General features: G+C 44.2%; 1 protein-coding gene across 1 annotated transcript in view; it reads left to right on the top strand.

Moving 5' to 3' along the window:
- cntf (ciliary neurotrophic factor) overlaps positions 1-19,987 on the top strand; it is a 36,440-nt gene extending 16,453 nt beyond the window's left edge. Inside the window, exon 5 of the mRNA XM_079811658.1 lies at positions 19,917-19,987. The gene's annotated coding sequence lies outside the window, so the exon portion shown is untranslated. The remainder of the gene's footprint in view (positions 1-19,916) is intronic.
- Positions 19,988-21,082: the final 1,095 nt, after the last annotated feature.

The following is a 21,082-nucleotide window of genomic DNA, read 5'->3' as shown; positions in this document are numbered from 1 at the left end:
TGTACATTCTAGTGTTGTGATTACTATTCACCTTGACGAAACTTTGGCGTGCTACTACTCCGGCACCGTTTGTCGCAGACCCATGAATGAGGTGTCAAATCGTGCGACTTATTGAGGAGAGGTGTGCTATATCTCTTCTAAGCGATCGGGTGTATGATGTTACTTTTCGGCGGGAAAAAAATTGTCCAAATCAAGTCCCCATTGACTTAACATGGAGAAGAGGTTTATGTGATCATATCTTTGCCTCAGAACATCACAGAGACTTGGGGCTGGTCTCATTTGAATCGGCCTATCAAGCAGCTAATAACTAGTGACATTCAAACTTCATAGCCACTCCCTAGCAACCAGGTACAGCCCCCTAGCAACCATATATCAACATTAACGAGCCATATCTCAGCCCCAGAACATCGTACAGACATGAGGGTGGTCTCTTTTGACTCAGACTGGCCAATAGTCTTTCAATATCACCCCATAAACTGTATAGACACATCCTAGCAACCATGTACAGTACCCTAGCAACCGTAAAAACACATTAATAAGCCATATCTCAGCCCCAGAACATCCTACAGACATGTTTCTTAGCTTTTTTGCATCCCAGTAGCATCCGAGAGGATTCTTTTGCCACGGCAAGCACCACTCACATTTTCTTCAGGAAATGTACATTCTAGTTAGTGGTGCTTGCGTAGCAAGGCATCACTATTACTATCTTGCCCCAGAACGGTTTTAGTGATGCCTTGCGCAGCAAGGCATCACCATCACTCTCAAACATACTTATTAGTGGGCCTTGCGAAGCAAGGCATCAATATTGTTATTCTCCATACTTATTAATATTCGTGGAGCTTGTTTAGCAAGGCGTATATATACTATGTAACCCAGGAATGGCTTATTATTATTCTTATTCTTTATTCTGGACACTTTTTCGGCGCGCTTCTCCTCCCACATTTTTTGTCACAGACCCATGAATGAGGCGTCAAATCGACCGGCCTATACGGGAATGGTGTGCTATATCTTTTCTAAGAGGTCGGGGGTGCGATGTTCGCCCCAGGGGCGAAAAAGTAGCCGAAAAATCCCATTGACTTAACATTGCGACGAATTTTGACCCCTCGTAGCTCCGAGCGAGGATTTCGTAGAAACTTGTGACTTACCACATTTGAAGAGGCTGACAGGCCCAGTAAGATGACACATCGCAATGGGGTATAAGTTGTACCCCTGGGGTGCAGGAGCTGCCCAAAATTTTACCCCATTCATTGTCTATGGGGAGGATGTCCCGTTAAGCTCGTGTATCTCTTACTATGGGAAATTGCATAGGGATTTTGTATTGACCATAGCTCTGGCTCACAGTGTCTCAGAGACAAGGGGGTGGGCTCAATTTACTCAGACAGCCAATCACTATCTCAGGATGATTGTCAACCTATGAAGCCACGCCCTAGCAACCATTTAGAGCTCCCTAGCAACTGATCCCATAGACTTCCATTGAAAGAGATCAAAGGGATATCTTTGGATAGAAGTGTCATAGAAACACGAGGGTGGGTTTGTTTGACTCGGGGCATCAACAGCCAATCACAAATCACCTTCAACACTTCCTAGCCACGCCCTAGCAACCATTATCAAGCAGCCTAGCAACCATTTACCAAGACCTATATCTCTGCCTCAGAACATTATAGAGGCATGGGGGTTGGTTTATATCGTTCATACTGACAAGCAGCCTTTAGAGTAATGTCATTGGATGCTGCCAAGCCCCTCCATAGCAACCAAACAGAGTAACCTAGCAACCGTTTAACAAAACCTATATCTCTGCCTCAGAACATCATAGAGACATGGGGGTTGGTTTATATCATTCATACTGACAAGCAGTATCATCATTGGCTGCTGCCAAGCCACTCCATAGCAACCAAACAGAGTACCCTAGCAACCGTTTACCAAGACCTATATCTCTGCATCAGAACATCATAGAGACATGGGGGTTGGGTCTTTTGGCTCATGCTAGCAAACTGGACTTTCAACATGCTACACATGCTAGCAGTGAATAGCTACATGCTAATAATGATTAGCTAACAGTTAAATCAGGCTGAGAACATGCTAACAACTCTATAAAAACTCCATAGTAACCATTTGTGACAATTGACAACTGCCTAACAACAACATAGCAACCACCCACAATACCTTAGCAATGCCTAGCAACCGCCCAGAACACCTTAGCAACCGCCTAGCAACGCCCTAGCAACCACCCAAAATACCTTAGCAACCACCTAGCAACCGCCCAGAACACATTATTAACCGCCTAGCAACGCCCTAGCAACCACCCAGAACACCCTAGCAACCGCCTAGCAACCACCCAAAATACCTTAGCAACCGCCTAGCAACGCCCTAGCAACCACCCAGAATACCTTAGCAACCGCCTAGCAACACCATAGCAACCACCCAGAATACCATAGCAACCACCTAGCAACACCCTAGCAACCACTCCGAGTACCTTAGCAACCGCCTAGCAACGCCCTAGCAACCACCCAGAACACCCTAGCAACCGCCTAGCAACCACCCAAAATACCTTAGCAACCGCCTAGCAACACCCTAGCAACCACCCAGAATACCTTAGCAACCGCCTAGCAACCGCCCAGAACACCTTAGCAACCGCCTAGCAACGCCCTAGCAACCACCCAGAATACCTTAGCAACCGCCTAGCAACACCATAGCAACCACCCAGAATACCTTAGCAACCACCTAGCAACACCCTAGCAACCACTCCGAATACCTTAGCAACCACCTAGCAACGCCCTAGCAACCACCCAGAACACCCTAGCAACCGCCTTGCAACCACCCAGAATAACATAGCAACCGCCTAGCAACGCCCTAGCAACCACCCAGAACACCCTAGCAACCACCTAGCAACCACCCAGAATATCTTAGCAACCGCCTAGCAACGCCCTAGCAACCACCCAGAATACCTTAGCAACCGCCTAGCAACCGCCCAGAACACCTTAGCAACCGCCTAGCAACACCATAGCAACCACCCAGAATACCTTAGCAACCACCTAGCAACACCCTAGCAACCACTCCGAATACCTTAGCAACCACCTAGCAACGCCCTAGCAACCACCCAGAACACCCTAGCAACCGCCTAGCAACCACCCAGAATAACATAGCAACCGCCTAGCAACGCCCTAGCAACCACCCAGAACACCCTAGCAACCGCCTAGCAACCACCCAGAATACCTTAGCAACCGCCTAGCAACGCCCTAGCAACCACCCAGAATACCTTAGCAACCGCCTAGCAACACCCTAGCAACCACCCAGAATACCTTAGCAACCGTTTACCAAGACCTATATCTCTACCTCAGAACATCATAGAGACATGGGGATTGGTTTATATCATTCATACTGACAAGCAGTATCATCATTGGATGCTGCCAAGCCCCTCCATAGCAACCAAACAGAGTAACCTAGCAACCGTATAACAAGACCTATATCTCTGCATCAGAACATCGTAGAGACATGGGGGTTGGTTTATATCATTCATACTGACAAGCAGTATCATCATTGAATGTTGCCAAAACATTCCATAGCAACCAACCAGAGTTCCCTAGCAACCGTTTACCAAGACCTATATCTCTGCATCAGAACATCGTAGAGACATGGGGGTTGGTTTATGTCATTCATACTGACAAGCAGTATCATTATTGGATGCTGCCAAGCCACTCCATAGCAACCAAACAGAGTACCCTAGCAACCGTTTACCAAGACCTATATCTCTGTCCCAGAACAACCTACAGACATGTTGCTTGGCTTTTTTGCATCCCAGTAGCATCCGAGAGGATTTTTTTGCCACGGCAAGCACCACTCACATTTTCTTCAGGAAATGTACATTCTAGTTAGTGGTGCTTGCGTAGCAAGGCATCACTATTACTATCTTGCCTCAGAACGGTTTTAGTGATGCCTTGCGCAGCAAGGCATCACCATCACTCTCAAACATACTTATTAGTGGGCCTTGCGAAGCAAGGCATCAATATTGTTATTCTCCATACTTATTAATATTCGTGGAGCTTGTTTAGCAAGGCGTATATATACTATGTAACCCAGGAATGGCTTATTATTATTCTTATTCTTTATTCTGGACACTTTTTCGGCGCGCTTCTCCTCCCACATTTTTTGTCACAGACCCATGAATGAGGCGTCAAATCGACCGGCCTATACGGGAATGGTGTGCTATATCTTTTCTAAGAGGTCGGGGGTGCGATGTTCGCCCCAGGGGCGAAAAAGTAGCCGAAAAATCCCATTGACTTAACATTGCGACGAATTTTGACCCCTCGTAGCTCCGAGCGAGGATTTCATAGAAACTCATGACTTACCACATTTGAAGAGGCTGACAGGCCCAGTAAGATGACACATCGCAATGGGGTATAAGTTGTACCCCTGGGGTGCAGGAGCTGCCCAAAATTTTACCCCATTCATTGTCTATGGGGAGGATGTCCCGTTAAGCTCGTGTATCTCTTACTATGGGAAATTGCATAGGGATTTTGTATTGACCATAGCTCTGGCTCACAGTGTCTCAGAGACAAGGGGGTGGGCTCAATTTACTCAGACAGCCAATCACTATCTCAGGATGATTGTCAACCTATGAAGCCACGCCCTAGCAACCATTTAGAGCTCCCTAGCAACTGATCCCATAGACTTCCATTGAAAGAGATCAAAGGGATATCTTTGGATAGAAGTGTCATAGAAACACGAGGGTGGGTTTGTTTGACTCGGGGCATCAACAGCCAATCACAAATCACCTTCAACACTTCCTAGCCACGCCCTAGCAACCATTATCAAGCAGCCTAGCAACCGTTTACCAAGACCTATATCTCTGCCTCAGAACATTATAGAGGCATGGGGGTTGGTTTATATCGTTCATACTGACAAGCAGCCTTTAGAGTAATGTCATTGGATGCTGCCAAGCCCCTCCATAGCAACCAAACAGAGTAACCTAGCAACCGTTTAACAAAACCTATATCTCTGCCTCAGAACATCATAGAGACATGGGGGTTGGTTTATATCATTCATACTGACAAGCAGTATCATCATTGGCTGCTGCCAAGCCACTCCATAGCAACCAAACAGAGTACCCTAGCAACCGTTTACCAAGACCTATATCTCTGCATCAGAACATCATAGAGACATGGGGGTTGGGTCTTTTGGCTCATGCTAGCAAACTGGACTTTCAACATGCTACACATGCTAGCAGTGAATAGCTACATGCTAATAATGATTAGCTAACAGTTAAATCAGGCTGAGAACATGCTAACAACTCTATAAAAACTCCATAGTAACCATTTGTGACAGTTGACAACTGCCTAACAACAACATAGCAACCACCCACAATACCTTAGCAATGCCTAGCAACCGCCCAGAACACCTTAGCAACCGCCTAGCAACGCCCTAGCAACCACCCAAAATACCTTAGCAACCACCTAGCAACCGCCCAGAACACCTTAGCAACCGCCTAGCAACGCCCTAGCAACCACCCAGAACACCCTAGCAACCGCCTAGCAACCACCCAAAATACCTTAGCAACCGCCTAGCAACACCATAGCAACCACCCAGAATACCATAGCAACCACCTAGCAACACCCTAGCAACCACTCCGAGTACCTTAGCAACCGCCTAGCAACGCCCTAGCAACCACCCAGAACACCCTAGCAACCGCCTAGCAACCACCCAAAATACCTTAGCAACCGCCTAGCAACACCCTAGCAACCACCCAGAATACCTTAGCAACCGCCTAGCAACCGCCCAGAACACCTTAGCAACCGCCTAGCAACGCCCTAGCAACCACCCAGAATACCTTAGCAACCGCCTAGCAACACCATAGCAACCACCCAGAATACCTTAGCAACCACCTAGCAACACCCTAGCAACCACTCCGAATACCTTAGCAACCACCTAGCAACGCCCTAGCAACCACCCAGAACACCCTAGCAACCGCCTTGCAACCACCCAGAATAACATAGCAACCGCCTAGCAACGCCCTAGCAACCACCCAGAACACCCTAGCAACCACCTAGCAACCACCCAGAATATCTTAGCAACCGCCTAGCAACGCCCTAGCAACCACCCAGAATACCTTAGCAACCGCCTAGCAACCGCCCAGAACACCTTAGCAACCGCCTAGCAACACCATAGCAACCACCCAGAATACCTTAGCAACCACCTAGCAACACCCTAGCAACCACTCCGAATACCTTAGCAACCACCTAGCAACGCCCTAGCAACCACCCAGAACACCCTAGCAACCGCCTAGCAACCACCCAGAATAACATAGCAACCGCCTAGCAACGCCTTAGCAACCACCCAGAACACCCTAGCAACCGCCTAGCAACCACCCAGAATACCTTAGCAACCGCCTAGCAACGCCCTAGCAACCACCCAGAATACCTTAGCAACCGCCTAGCAACACCCTAGCAACCACCCAGAATACCTTAGCAACCGTTTACCAAGACCTATATCTCTACCTCAGAACATCATAGAGACATGGGGATTGGTTTATATCATTCATACTGACAAGTAGTATCATCATTGGATGCTGCCAAGCCCCTCCATAGCAACCAAACAGAGTAACCTAGCAACCGTATAACAAGACCTATATCTCTGCATCAGAACATCGTAGAGACATGGGGGTTGGTTTATATCATTCATACTGACAAGCAGTATCATCATTGAATGTTGCCAAAACATTCCATAGCAACCAACCAGAGTTCCCTAGCAACCGTTTACCAAGACCTATATCTCTGCCTCAGAACATCATAGAGGCATGGGGGTTGGTTTATATCATTCATACAGACAAGCACTATCATCATTGGATGCTGCCAAGCCCCCTTAGCAACCAAACAGAGTACCCTAGCAACCATATACCAAGACCTATATCTCTGCCTCAGAACATCATAGAGGCATGGGGGTTGGTTTATATCAATCATACTGACAAGCAGTATCATCATTGGATGCTGCCAAGCCCCCCTAGCAACCAAACAGAGTACCCTAGCAACCGTATACCAAGACCTATATCTCTGCTTCGGAACATCGTAGAGACATGGGGGTTGGTTTATATCATTCATACAGACAAGCAGTATCATCATTGGATGCTGCCAAGCCCCCCTAGCAACCAAACAGAGTACCCTAGCAACCGTATACCAAGACCTATATCTCTGCTTCAGAACATCATAGAGGCATGGGGGTTGGTTTATATCATTTATACAGACAAGCAGTATCATCATTGGATGCTGCCAAGCCCCCTTAGCAACCAAACAGAGTACCCTAGCAACCATATACCAAGACCTATATCTCTGCTTCAGAACATCATAGAGACATGGGGGTTGGTTTATATCATTCATACAGACAAGCAGTATCATCATTGGATGCTGCCAAGCCCCCTTAGCAACCAAACAGAGTACCCTAGCAACCATATACCAAGACCTATATCTCTGCCTCAGAACATCATAGAGACATGGGGGTTGGTTTATATCATTCATACTGACAAGCAGTATCATCATTGGATGCTGCCAATCCCCCTTAGCAACCAAACAGAGTACCCTAGCAACCATATACCAAGACCTATATCTCTGCCTCAGAACATCATAGAGACATGGGGGTTGGTTTATATCATTCATACAGACAAGCAGTATCATCATTGTATGCTGCCAAGCCCCCCTAGCAACCAAACAGAGTACCCTAGCAACCGTATACCAAGACCTATATCTCTGCTTCAGAACATCATAGAGGCATGGGGGTTGGTTTATATCATTCATACAGACAAGCACTATCATCATTGGATGCTGCCAAGCCCCCTTAGCAACCAAACAGAGTACCCTAGCAACCATATACCAAGACCTATATCTCTGCCTCAGAACATCATAGATACATGGGGGTTGGTTTATATCATTCATACAGACAAGCAGTATCATCATTGGATGCTGCCAAGCCCCCCTAGCAACCAAACAGAGTACCCTAGCAACCGTATACCAAGACCTATATCTCTGCTTCGGAACATCGTAGAGACATGGGGGTGGGTTTATATCATTCATACAGACAAGCAGTATCATCATTGGATGCTGCCAAGCCTCCCTAGCAACCAAACAGAGTACCCTAGCAACCGTATACCAAGACCTATATCTCTGTCCCAGAACAACCTACAGACATGTTGCTTGGCTTTTTTGCATCCCAGTAGCATCCGAGAGGATTTTTTTGCCACTGCAAGCACCACTCACATTTTCTTCAGGAAATGTACATTCTAGTGTTGTGATTACTATTCACCTTGACGAAACTTTGGCGTGCTACTACTCCGGCACCGTTTGTCGCAGACCCATGAATGAGGTGTCAAATCGTGCGACTTATTGAGGAGAGGTGTGCTATATCTCTTCTAAGCGATCGGGTGTATGATGTTACTTTTCGGCGGGAAAAAAATTGTCCAAATCAAGTCCCCATTGACTTAACATGGAGAAGAGGTTTATGTCATCATATCTCCGCCTAAGAACATCACAGAGACTTGGGGCTGGTCTCATTTGAATCGGCCTATCAAGCAGCTAATAACTAGTGACATTCAAACTTCATAGCCACTCCCTAGCAACCAGGTACAGCCCCCTAGCAACCATATATCAACATTAACGAGCCATATCTCAGCCCCAGAACATCGTACAGACATGAGGGTGGTCTCTTTTGACTCAGACTGGCCAATAGTCTTTCAATATCACCCCATAAACTGTATAGACACATCCTAGCAACCATGTACAGTACCCTAGTAACCGTACAAACACATGAATAAGCCATATCTCAGCCCCAGAACATCCTACAGACATGTTGCTTGGCTTTTTTGCATCCCAGTAGAATCCGGGTGGCGACTTTTGCCACGGCAAGCACCACTCACATTTTCTTCAGGAAATGTACATTCTAGTGTTGTGATTACTATTCACCTTGACGAAACTTTGGCGTGCTACTCCTCCGGCACCGTTTGTCGTACACCCATGAATGAGGTGTCAAATCGTGCGACTTATTGAGGAGAGGTGTGCTATATCTCTTCTAAGCGATCGGGTGTATGATGTTAGTTTTCGGCGGGAAAAAAATCGTCCCAATCAAGTCCCCATTGACTTAACATGGAGACGAGGTCTATGTGATCATATCTCCGCCTCAGAACATCACAGAGACTTGGGGCTGGTCTCATTTGAATCGGCCTATCAAGCAGCTAATAACTAGTGACATTCAAACTTCATAGCCACGCCCTAGCAACCAGCTACAGCACCCTAGCAACCATATATCAACATTAACAAGCCATATCTCAGCCCCAGAACATCGTACAGACATGAGGGTGGTCTCTTTTGACTCAGACTGGCCAATAGTCTTCAAATATCAAACCATAAACTGTATAGCCACACCCTAGTAACCATTTATAGTACCCTAGCAACCGTACAAACACATGAATAAGCCATATCTCAGCCCCAGAACATCCTACAGACATGTTGCTTGCCTTTTTTGCATTATCCGGGTGGCGAATTTTGCCACGGCAAGCACCACTCACATTTTCTTCAGGAAATGTACATTCTAGTGTTGTGATTACTATTCACCTTTTCAAAACTTTGGCACGCTACTCCTCCGCCACCGTTTGTCGTAGACCCATGAATGAGGTGTCAAATCGTGCGACTTATTGAGGAGAGGTGTGCTATATCTCTTCTAAGCGATCGGGTGTATGATGTTAGTTTTCGGCGGGACAAAAATCGTCCCAATCAAGTCCCCATTGACTTAACATGGAGAAGAGGTTTATGTGATCATATCTCCGCCTCAGAACATCACAGAGACTTGGGGCTGGTCTCATTTCAATCGGCCTATCAAGCAGCTAATAACTAGTGACATTCAAACTTCATAGCCACGCCCTAGCAACCAGCTACAGCACCCTAGCAACCATATATCAACATTAACAAGACATATCTCAGCCCCAGAACATCGTACAGACATGAGGGTGGTCTCTTTTGACTCAGACTGGCCAATATTCTTTAAATATCAAACCATAAACTGTATAGCCACACCCTAGTAACAATTTACAGTACCCTAGTAACCGTACAAACACATGAATAAGCCATATCTCAGCCCCAGAACATCCTACAGACATGTTGCTTGGCTTTTTTGCATTATCCGGGTGGCGAATTTTGCCACGGCAAGCACCACTCACATTTTCTTCAGGAAATGTACATTCTAGTTAGTGGTGCTTGCGTAGCAAGGCATCACTATTACTATCTTGCCCCAGAACGGTTTTAGTGATGCCTTGCGCAGCAAGGCATCACCATCACTCTCAAACATACTTATTAGTGGGCCTTGCGAAGCAAGGCATCAATATTGTTATTCTCCATACTTATTAATATTCGTGGAGCTTGTTTAGCAAGGCGTATATATACTATGTAACCCAGGAACGGTTTATTATTATTATTTTTCCACACAACATTTTGACGCGCTACTCCTCCCGCACCGTTTGTCACACACCCATGAATGAGGTGTCAAAACGTGCGGCTTATACGGGAATGGTGTGCTATATCTTTTCTAAGGGGTCGGGGGTGCGATGTTCGCCCCAGGGGCGAAAAAGTAGCGAAAAAAATCCCATAGACTTAACATTGCGAAAAATTTTAACGAGTCATAACTCTGAGCGAGGATTTCGTAGAAACTCGTGTGTCACCTCATTTGAAGAGGCTGACAGGCCCTGTAAGATGACACATCGCAATGGGGTATAAGTTGTACCCCTGGGGTGCAGGAGCTGCCTAAATTTGTCCCATTGACTTATAATGGGGAGGGACGTCCCATAAAACTCATGTGTTTCTCTTACTATGGGAAATTGCATAGGGATTTTGTATTGACCATAGCTCTGGCTCACAGTGTCTCAGAGACAAGGGGGTGGGCTCAATTTACTCAGACAGCCAATCACTATCTCAGGATTATTGTCAACATAAGAAGCCACGCCCTAGCAACCATTTAGAGCTCCCTAGCAACTGATCCCATAGACTTCCATTGAAAGACATCAAAGTGATATCTTTGGATAGAAGTGTCATAGAAACACGAGGGTGGGTTTGTTTGACTCGGGCCATCAACAGCCAATCACAAATCACCGTCAACACTTCCTAGCCACGCCCTAGCAACCATTATCAACCAGCCTAGCAACCAATTTACAAGACCTATATCTCTGCATCAGATCATCATAGAGACATGGGGATTGGTTTAAATCATTCATACTGACAAGCAGCCGTTGGAGTATCATCATTGGATGCTGCCAAGCCACTCCATAGCAACCAAAAAGAGTACCCTAGCAACCGTATAACAAGACCTATATCTCTGCATCAGAACATCGTAGAGACATGGGGGTTGGTTTATATCATTCATACAGACAAGCAGTATCATCATTGGATGCTGCCAAGCCCCTCCATAGCAACCAAACAGAGTACCCTAGCAACCGTTTACAAGGACCTATATCTCTGCATCAGAACATCGTAGAGGCATGGGGGTTGGGTCTTTTGACTCAGACTGGCAAATAGTCTTTAAATGTCACCCCATAAATTGTATAGCCACTCCATAGCAACCATATAGAGTACCCTAGCAACCGTACAAACACATGAATAGGACATATCTCAGCTCCACAACATCGTATAGACTTGGGGGTGGCCTCTTTTGTTTCGGGTGAGAATCCAGTACACACAACATAGCATCCGAGAGGATTTTTTTGCCACGGCAAGCACCACTCACATTTTCTTCAGGAAATGTACATTCTAGTTAGTGGTGCTTGCGAAGCAAGGCATCACTATTACTATCTTGCCACAAAACGGTTTATTAGTGATGCCTTGCGCAGCAAGGCATCACCATCACTCTCAAACATACTTATTAGTGGGCCTTGCGAAGCAAGGCATCAATATTGTTATTCTCCATACTTATTAATATTCGTGGAGCTTGTTTAGCAAGGCGTATATATACTATGTAACCCAGGAACGGTTTATTATTATTATTTTTCCACACAACATTTTGACGCGCTACTCCTCCCGCACCGTTTGTCACACACCCATGAATGAGGCGTCAAAACGTGCGGCTTATTCGGGAATGGTGTGCTATATCTTTTCTAAGGGGTCGGGGGTGCGGTGTTCGCCCCAGGGGCGAAAAAGTAGCGAAAAAAATCCCATAGACTTAACATTGCAAAAAATTTTAACGAGTCATAACTCTGAGCGAGGATTTCGTAGAAACTCGTGTGTCACCACATTTGAAGAGGCTGACAGTCCCTTTAAGATGACACATCGCAAAGGGGTGTGAGTTGTACCCCTGGGGTGCAGGAGCTGCCTAAATTTGCCCCATTGACTTATAATGGGGAGGGACGTCCCATAAAACTCATGTGTTTCTCTTACTATGGGAAATTGCATAGGGATTTTGTATTGACCATAGCTCTGGCTCACAGTGTCTCAGAGACAAGGGGGTGGGCTCAATTTACTCAGACAGCCAATCACTATCTCAGGATTATTGTCAACATAAGAAGCCACGCCCTAGCAACCATTTAGAGCTCCCTAGCAACTGATCCCATAGACTTCCATTGAAAGAGATCAAAGGGATATCTTTTGATAGAAGTGTCATAGAATTACGAGGGTGGGTTTGTTTGACTCGGGGCATCAACAGCCAATCACAAGTCACCTTCAACACTTCCTAGCCACGCCCTAGCAACCATTATCAAGCAGCCTAGCAACCGTTAACCAAGACCGATATCTCTGCCTCAGAACATCATAGAGGCATGGGGGTTGGTTTATATAATTCATACTGACAAGCAGCCTTTGACATATTGTCATTGGATGCTGCCAAGCCACTCCATAGCAACCAAAAAGAGTACCCTAGCAACCGTTTACCAAGACCTATATCTCTTCCTCAGAACATCATAGAGGCATGGGGGTTGGTTTATATCATTCATACAGACAAGCAGTATCATCATTGGATGCTGCCAAGCCCCTCCATAGCAACCAAACAGAGTACCCTAGCAACCGTTAACCAAGACCGATATCTCTGCCTCAGAACATCATAGAGGCATGGGGGTTGGTTTATATAATTCATACTGACAAGCAGCCTTTGACATATTGTCATTGGATGCTGCCAAGCCACTCCATAGCAACCAAAAAGAGTACCCTAGCAACCGTTTACCAAGACCTATATCTCTTCCTCAGAACATCATAGAGGCATGGGGGTTGGTTTATATCATTCATACAGACAAGCAGTATCATCATTGGATGCTGCCAAGCCCCTCCATAGCAACCAAACAGAGTACCCTAGCAACCGTTTACCAAGACCTATATCTCTGCCTCAGAACATCATAGAGACATGGGGGTTGGTTTATATCATTCATACAGACAAGCAGTATAATCATTGGATGCTGCCAAGCACCCCTAGCAACCAAACAGAGTACCCTAGCAACCGTATACCAAGACCTATATCTCTGCTTCGGAACATCGTAGAGACATGGGGGTTGGTTTATATCATTCATACAGACAAGCAGTATCATCATTGGATGCTGCCAAGCCCCCCTAGCAACCAAACAGAGTACCCTAGCAACCGTATAGCAAGACCTATATCTCTGCTTCAGAACATCATAGAGACATGGGGGTTGGTTTATATCATTCATACAGACAAGCAGTATCATCATTGGATGCTGCCAAGCCCCCTTAGCAACCAAACAGAGTACCCTAGCAACCATATACCAAGACCTATATCTCTGCTTCGGAACATCGTAGAGGCATGGGGGTTGGTTTATATCATTCATACAGACAAGCAGTATAATCATTGGATGCTGCCAAGCCCCCCTAGCAACCAAACAGAGTACCCTAGCAACCGTATACCAAGACCTATATCTCTGCTTCGGAACATCGTAGAGACATGGGGGTTGGTTTATATCATTCATACAGACAAGCAGTATCATCATTGGATGCTGCCAAGCCCCCCTAGCAACCAAACAGACTACCCTAGCAACCGTATACCAAGACCTATATCTCTGCTTCAGAACATCATAGAGGCATGGGGGTTGGTTTATATCATTCATACAGACAAGCAGTATCATCATTGGATGCTGCCAAACCCCTCCATAGCAACCAAACAGAGTACCCTAGCAACCGTTTACCAAGACCTATATCTCTGCCTCAGAACATCCTAGAGACATGGGGGTTGGTTTATATCATTCATACAGACAAGCAGTATCATCATTGGATGATGCCAAGCCCCTCCATAGCAACCAAACAGAGTACCCTAGCAACCGTTTACCAAGACCTATATCTCTGCCTCAGAACATCATAGAGACATGGGGGTTGGTTTATATCATTCATACAGACAAGCAGTATCATCATTGGATGCTGCCAAGCACCCCTAGCAACCAAACAGAGTACCCTAGCAACCGTATACAAAGACCTATATCTCTGCTTCAGAACATCATAGAGGCATGGGGGTTGGTTAATATCATTCATACAGACAAGCAGTATCATCATTGGATGCTGCCAAGCCCCCTTAGCAACCAAACAGAGTACCCTAGCAACCATATACCAAGACCTATATCTCTGCCTCAGAACATCATAGAGGCATGGGGGTTGGTTTATATCATTCATACAGACAAGCAGTATCATCATTGGATGCTGCCAAGCCCCTCCATAGCAACCAAACAGACTACCCTAGCAACCGTTTACCAAGACCTATATCTCTGCCTCAGAACATCATAGAGACATGGGGGTTGGTTTATATCATTCATACAGACAAGCAGTATCATCATTGGATGCTGCCAAGCCCCCCTAGCAACCAAACAGAGTACCCTAGCAACCGTGTACCAAGACCTATATCTCTGCTTCGGAACATCGTAGAGACATGGGGGTTGGTTTATATCATTCATACAGACAAGCAGTATCATCATTGGATGCTGCCAAGCCCCCCTAGCAACCAAACAGAGTACCCTAGCAACCGTTTACCAAGACCTATATCTCTGCCTCAGAACATCATAGAGACATGGGGGTTGGTTTATATCATTCATACAGACAAGCAGTATCATCATTGGATGCTGCCAAGCCCCCCTAGCAACCAAACAGAGTACCCTAGCAACCGTGTACCAAGACCTATATCTCTGCTTCGGAACATCGTAGAGACATGGGGGTTGGTTTATATCATTCATACAGACAAGCAGTATCATCATTGGATGCTGCCAAGCCCCCCTAGCAACCAAACAGAGTACCCTAGCAACCATATACCAAGACCTATATCTCTGCCTCAGAACATCATAGAGGCATGGGGGTTGGTTTATATCATTCATACAGACAAGCAGTATCATCATTGGATGCTGCCAAGCCTCCTTAGCAACCAAACCGAGTACCCTAGCAACCACATACCAAGACCTATATCTCTGCCTCAGAACATCATAGAGACATGGGGGTTGGTTTATATCATTCATACAGACAAGCAGTATCATCATTGGATGCTGCCAAGCCCCCCTAGCAACCAAACAGAGTACCCTAGCAACCGTATACCAAGACCTATATCTCTGCTTCGGAACATCGTAGAGACATGGGGGTTGGTTTATATCATTCATACAGACAAGCAGTATCATCATTGGATGCTGCCAAGCCCCCCTAGCAACCAAAAAGAGTACCCTAGCAACCGTATACCAAGACCTATATCTCTGCTTCAGAACATCATAGAGGCATGGGGGTTGGTTTATATCATTCATACAGACAAGCAGTATCATCATTGGATGCTGCCAAACCCCTCCATAGCAACCAAAGAGAGTACCCTAGCAACCGTTTACCAAGACCTATATCTCTGCCTCAGAACATCCTAGAGACATGGGGGTTGGTTTATATCATTCATACAGACAAGCAGTATCATCATTGGATGCTGCCAAGCCCCTCCATAGCAACCAAACAGAGTACCCTAGCAACCGTTTACAAGGACCTATATCTCTGCATCAGAACATCGTAGAGGCATGGGGGTTGGGTCTTTTGACTCAGACTGGCAAATAGTCTTTAAATGTCACCCCATAAATTGTATAGCCACTCCATAGCAACCTTATAGAGTACCCTAGCAACCGTACAAACACATGAATAGGACATATCTCAGCTCCACAACATCGTATAGACTTGGGGGTGGCCTCTTTTGTTTCGGGTGAGAATCCAGTACACACAACATAGCATCCGAGAGGATTTTTTTGTCACGGCAAGCACCACTCACATTTTCTTCAGGAAATGTACATTCTAGTGTTGTGATTACTATTCACCTTTTCAAAACTTTGCCACGCTACTCCTCCGGCACCGTTTGGTGTAGACCCATGAATGAGGTGTCAAATCGTGCGACTTATTGAGGAGAGGTGTGCTATATCTCTTCTAAGCGATCGGGTGTATGATGTTAGTTTTCGGCGGGAAAAAAATCGTCCCAATCAAGTCCCCATTGACTTAACATGGAGACGAGGTTTATGTGATCATATCTCCGCCTCAGAACATCACAGAGACTTGGGGCTGGTCTCATTTGAATCCGCCTATCAAGCAGCTAATAACTAGTGACATTCAAACTTCATAGCCACGCCCTAGCAACCAGCTACAGCACCCTAGCAACCATATATCAACATTAACAAGACATATCTCAGCCCCAGAACATCGTACAGACATGAGGGTGGTCTCTTTTGACTCAGACTGGCCAATATTCTTCAAATATCAAACCATAAACTGTATTGCCACACCCTAGTAACCATTTACAGTATCCTAGTAACCGTACAAACACATGAATAAGCCATATCTCAGCCCCAGAACATCCTACAGACATGTTGCTTGCCTTTTTTGCATTATCCGGGTGGCGAATTTTGCCACGGCAAGCACCACTCACATTTTCTTCAGGAAATGTACATTCTAGTGTTGTGATTACTATTCACCTTGACGAAACTTTGGTGTGCTACTCCTCCGGCACTGTTTGTCGTAGACCCATGAATGAGGTGTCAAATCGTGCGACTTATTGAGGAGAGGTGTGCTATATCTCTTCTAAGCGATCGGGTGTATGATGTTAGTTTTCGGCGGGAAAAAAATCGTCCCAATCAAGTTCCCATTGACTTAACATGGAGACGAGGTTTATGTGATCATATCTCCGCCTCAGAACATCACAGAGACTTGGGGCTGGTCTCATTTGAATCGCCCTATCAAGCAGCTAATAACTAGTGACATTCAAACTTCATAGCCACGCCCTAGCAACCAGCTACAGCACCCTAGCAACCATATATCAACATTAACAAGCCATATCTCAGCCCCAGAACATCGTACAGACATGAGGGTGGTCTCTTTTGACTCAGACTGGCCAATATTCTTTAAATATCAAACCATAAACTGTATAGCCACACCCTAGTAACCATTTACAGTACCCTAGTAACCGTACAAACACATGAATAAGCCATATCTCAGCCCCAGAACATCCTACAGACATGTTGCTTGGCTTTTTTGCATTATCCGGGTGGCGAATTTTGCCACGGCAAGCACCACTCACATTTTCTTCAGGAAATGTACATTCTAGTTATTATTATTATTCTTCTTAGACTAAAAAACTAATTGCTACTCCTCCTAGACTGTTCAAGCTACATCCACCAAACTCGGCTCAGACCTTCAGACTAGTCTGACTCGGGTTGCTTTATCTTTTTAGACTGATCCGACTTACGGTTTTCCTAAAAAAGCTGATTAAAACTTGGGAAAACTCCCATAGACTTTCATTGACGGAATGTTCAGATTTTCAAACTGTTCAACTGTCAAAAATTCAAATCTAAACACTGAAGCCCAGACTCACTCCAACTGACATTCTGTGAAATACATCTGAGCCATAGAGACTCATTAAACTTATCTATCTATCTATCTATCTATCTATCTATCTATCTATCTATCTATCTATCTATCTATCTATCTATCTATCTATCTATCTATCTATCTATCTATCTATCTATCTATCTATCTATCTATCTATCTATCTATCTATCATCTATCTATCATCTGACTATTTCTATCTATCTATCTATCTATCTATCTATCTATCTATCTATCTATCTATCTATCTATCTATCTATCTATCTATCTATCTATCTATCTATCTATCTATCTATCTATCTATCTATCTATCTATCATCTGACTATTTCTATCTATCTATCTATCTATCTATCTATCTATCTATCTATCTATCTATCTATCTATCTATCTATCTATCTATCTATCTATCTATCTATCTATCTATCTATCTATCATCTGACTATTTCTATCTATCTATCTATCTATCTATCTATCTATCTATCTATCTATCTATCTATCTATCTATCTATCTATCTATCTATCTATCTATCTATCTATCTATCTATCTATCTATCTATCTATCTATCTATCATCTGACTATTTCTATCTATCTATCTATCTATCTATCTATCTATCTATCTATCTATCTATCTATCTATCTATCTATCTATCTATCTATCTATCTATCTATCTATCTATCTATCTATCTATCTATCTATCTATCTATCTATCTATCTATCTATCTAATCTATCTATCTATCTATCTATCTATCTATCTATCTATCTATCTATCTATCTATCTATCATCTGACTATTTCTATCTATCTATCTATCTATCTATCTATCTATCTATCTATCTATCTATCTATCTATCTATCTATCTATCTATCTATCTATCTATCTATCTATCTATCTATCTATCTATCTATCTATCTATCTATCTATCTAACATCTGACTATTTCTATCTATCTATCTATCTATCTATCTATCTATCTATCTATCTATCTATCTATCTATCTATCTATCTATCTATCTATCTATCTATCTATCTATCTATCTATCATCTGACTATTTCTATCTATCTATCTATCTATCTATCTATCTATCTATCTATCTATCTATCTATCTATCTATCTATCTATCTATCTATCTATCTATCTATCTATCTATCTATCTATCTATCTATCTATCTATCTATCTAGAACGGGGTAAACTGGGGCAAATCATACTAGCGCGGGGTAAACTGGGGCAAATCATTCTAGAGCGGGGTAAACTGGGGCAAATCATACTAGAGCGGGGTAAACTGGGGCAAATCATACTAGAGCGGGGTAAACTGGGGCAAATCATTCTAGAGCGGGGTAAACTGGGGCAAATCATACTAGCGCGGGGTAAACTGGGGCAAATCATACTAGCGCGGGGTAAACTGGGGCAAATCATTCTAGAGCGGGGTAAACTGGGGCAAATCATACTAGAGCGGGGTAAACTGGGGCAAATCATACTAGAGCGGGGTAAACTGGGGCAAATCATTCTAGAGCGGGGTAAACTGGGGCAAATCATTCTAGAACGGGGTAAATCATACTAGAGCACTACCTTAGCAACTGCATAGCAACCACCCTAGCAACCACATAGCAAGACCTTAGCAACCACCTGAGTACCCTAGCAACCGCACGGCAACCACCCTAGCAACCTCCTTAGTAGCCTAGCTTTCTATCTATCTATCTATCTATCTATCTATCTATCTATCTATCTATCTATCATCTATCATCTGACTATTTCTATCTATCTATCTATCATCTATCATCTATCATCTGACTATTTCTATCTATCTATCTATCTATCTATCTATCTATCTATCTATCTATCTATCTATCTATCTATCTATCTATCTATCTATCTATCTATCTATCTATCTATCTATCTATCTATCTATCTATCTATCTATCTATCTATCTATCTAAACTACTAAAACTCAAACTATTTCAAACTTTAAACTTTTCAAACTATTTCAAACTATTTATTTCAAACTTTTCAAACTATTTCAAACTTTCTGGTCTAGCTTTTCCAAGCCAACTTAAAGTTTGTCTCGACGAACTTTTTTATCTAGTTTATTATTAATATGTGTTTTAAACTTGCACTACAATAAATGGCAACGTATGAACTGCCATTCAAACAGGTAGCTCTCAATAACTTGTCATTTGATTACTCTGTGTGTGTGTGTGTGTGTGTGTGTGTGTGTGTGTGTGTGTGTGTGTGTGTGTGTGTGTGTGTGTGTGTGCGCGTGTGCGTGTGTGTGTGTGTGTACACAACTGTGATAAAGGAAAAGCAGGATGTGTTTGGTAGAGTGGGGGTGGAGTGTATGTTTGTGATTGTGTGTGTATTTGTGTCTATTGGAAGAGTGGCAGGATGCCTGTGAAAGGGGTATGTGTGTGTTATTGCATGTGTATTTGTCTGAGTGTATGTATGTGCAAGTGAGTTACAGAGTGAGAAAGAATAGAGAGACTGTGTATGTGATGTGTGTGTGAGGCAGGATGTGTGTGTGTGAGAGAATGGAAGGGGGAGGGGTGTGAGAGAGAGAGAGAGAGTGTGTGTGTGTGTGTGTGTGTGTGTGTGCGTGTGTGTGTGAGAGAGAGAGAGGCGAGAAAGGGGGAATGTGTGTGCGCTTGCGTAGGAGGGAGAATCTGTGTGTGTGTGTGTACACATGCATTTGTGAGCTCTGCAGTGTGTGTGTGTGTGTGTGTGTGTGTGTGTGTGTGTGTGCGGTCCAGGTATACCCTACGTTATGGGGACAAATTGTCCCCACAAAGATGGTACTATCCGAAATCCTTGTCCTTGTGGGGACATTTTGACATTTTGGCCCCATGAGGAAAACAGCTTCACGCTGAGTGATGTTTTTTGAAAATGTAAAAATGTTGAAAGTTTTCTGTGATGGGCAGGGTTAGGGGATATAATATACAGTTTGTACAGTATAAAAATAATTATGTCAATGGAAAGTCCCCAAAGATAACAGAACCTAACATGTTTCTACCTAACACACACTATCTGGTCATTACATGTATGAGAATGTGCATGTATTGAGTGTTTTTGCATAGATTATATGCACACTTGTAGGCTATCTGTCTGTCTGTCTGTCTCAGTCTCTCTCTCTCTCTCTCTGTGTGTGAGTGATGGCGCGCTCCTGAGTGTGTGTGTGTGTGTGTGTGTGAGAGAGAGAGAGAGAGAGAGAGAGGACTGGTAATCCCTACGTTATGGGGACAAAATGCCCCACAAAGA

This window comes from Gobio gobio, assembly GCF_949357685.1.
Source record: "Gobio gobio genome assembly, chromosome: 3".
Classification (NCBI taxonomy): Eukaryota; Metazoa; Chordata; class Actinopteri; order Cypriniformes; family Gobionidae; genus Gobio; species Gobio gobio.
The sequence above is the reverse complement of the archived record's forward strand: the minus strand, read 5'-3'. Positions and strand labels throughout refer to the sequence as shown.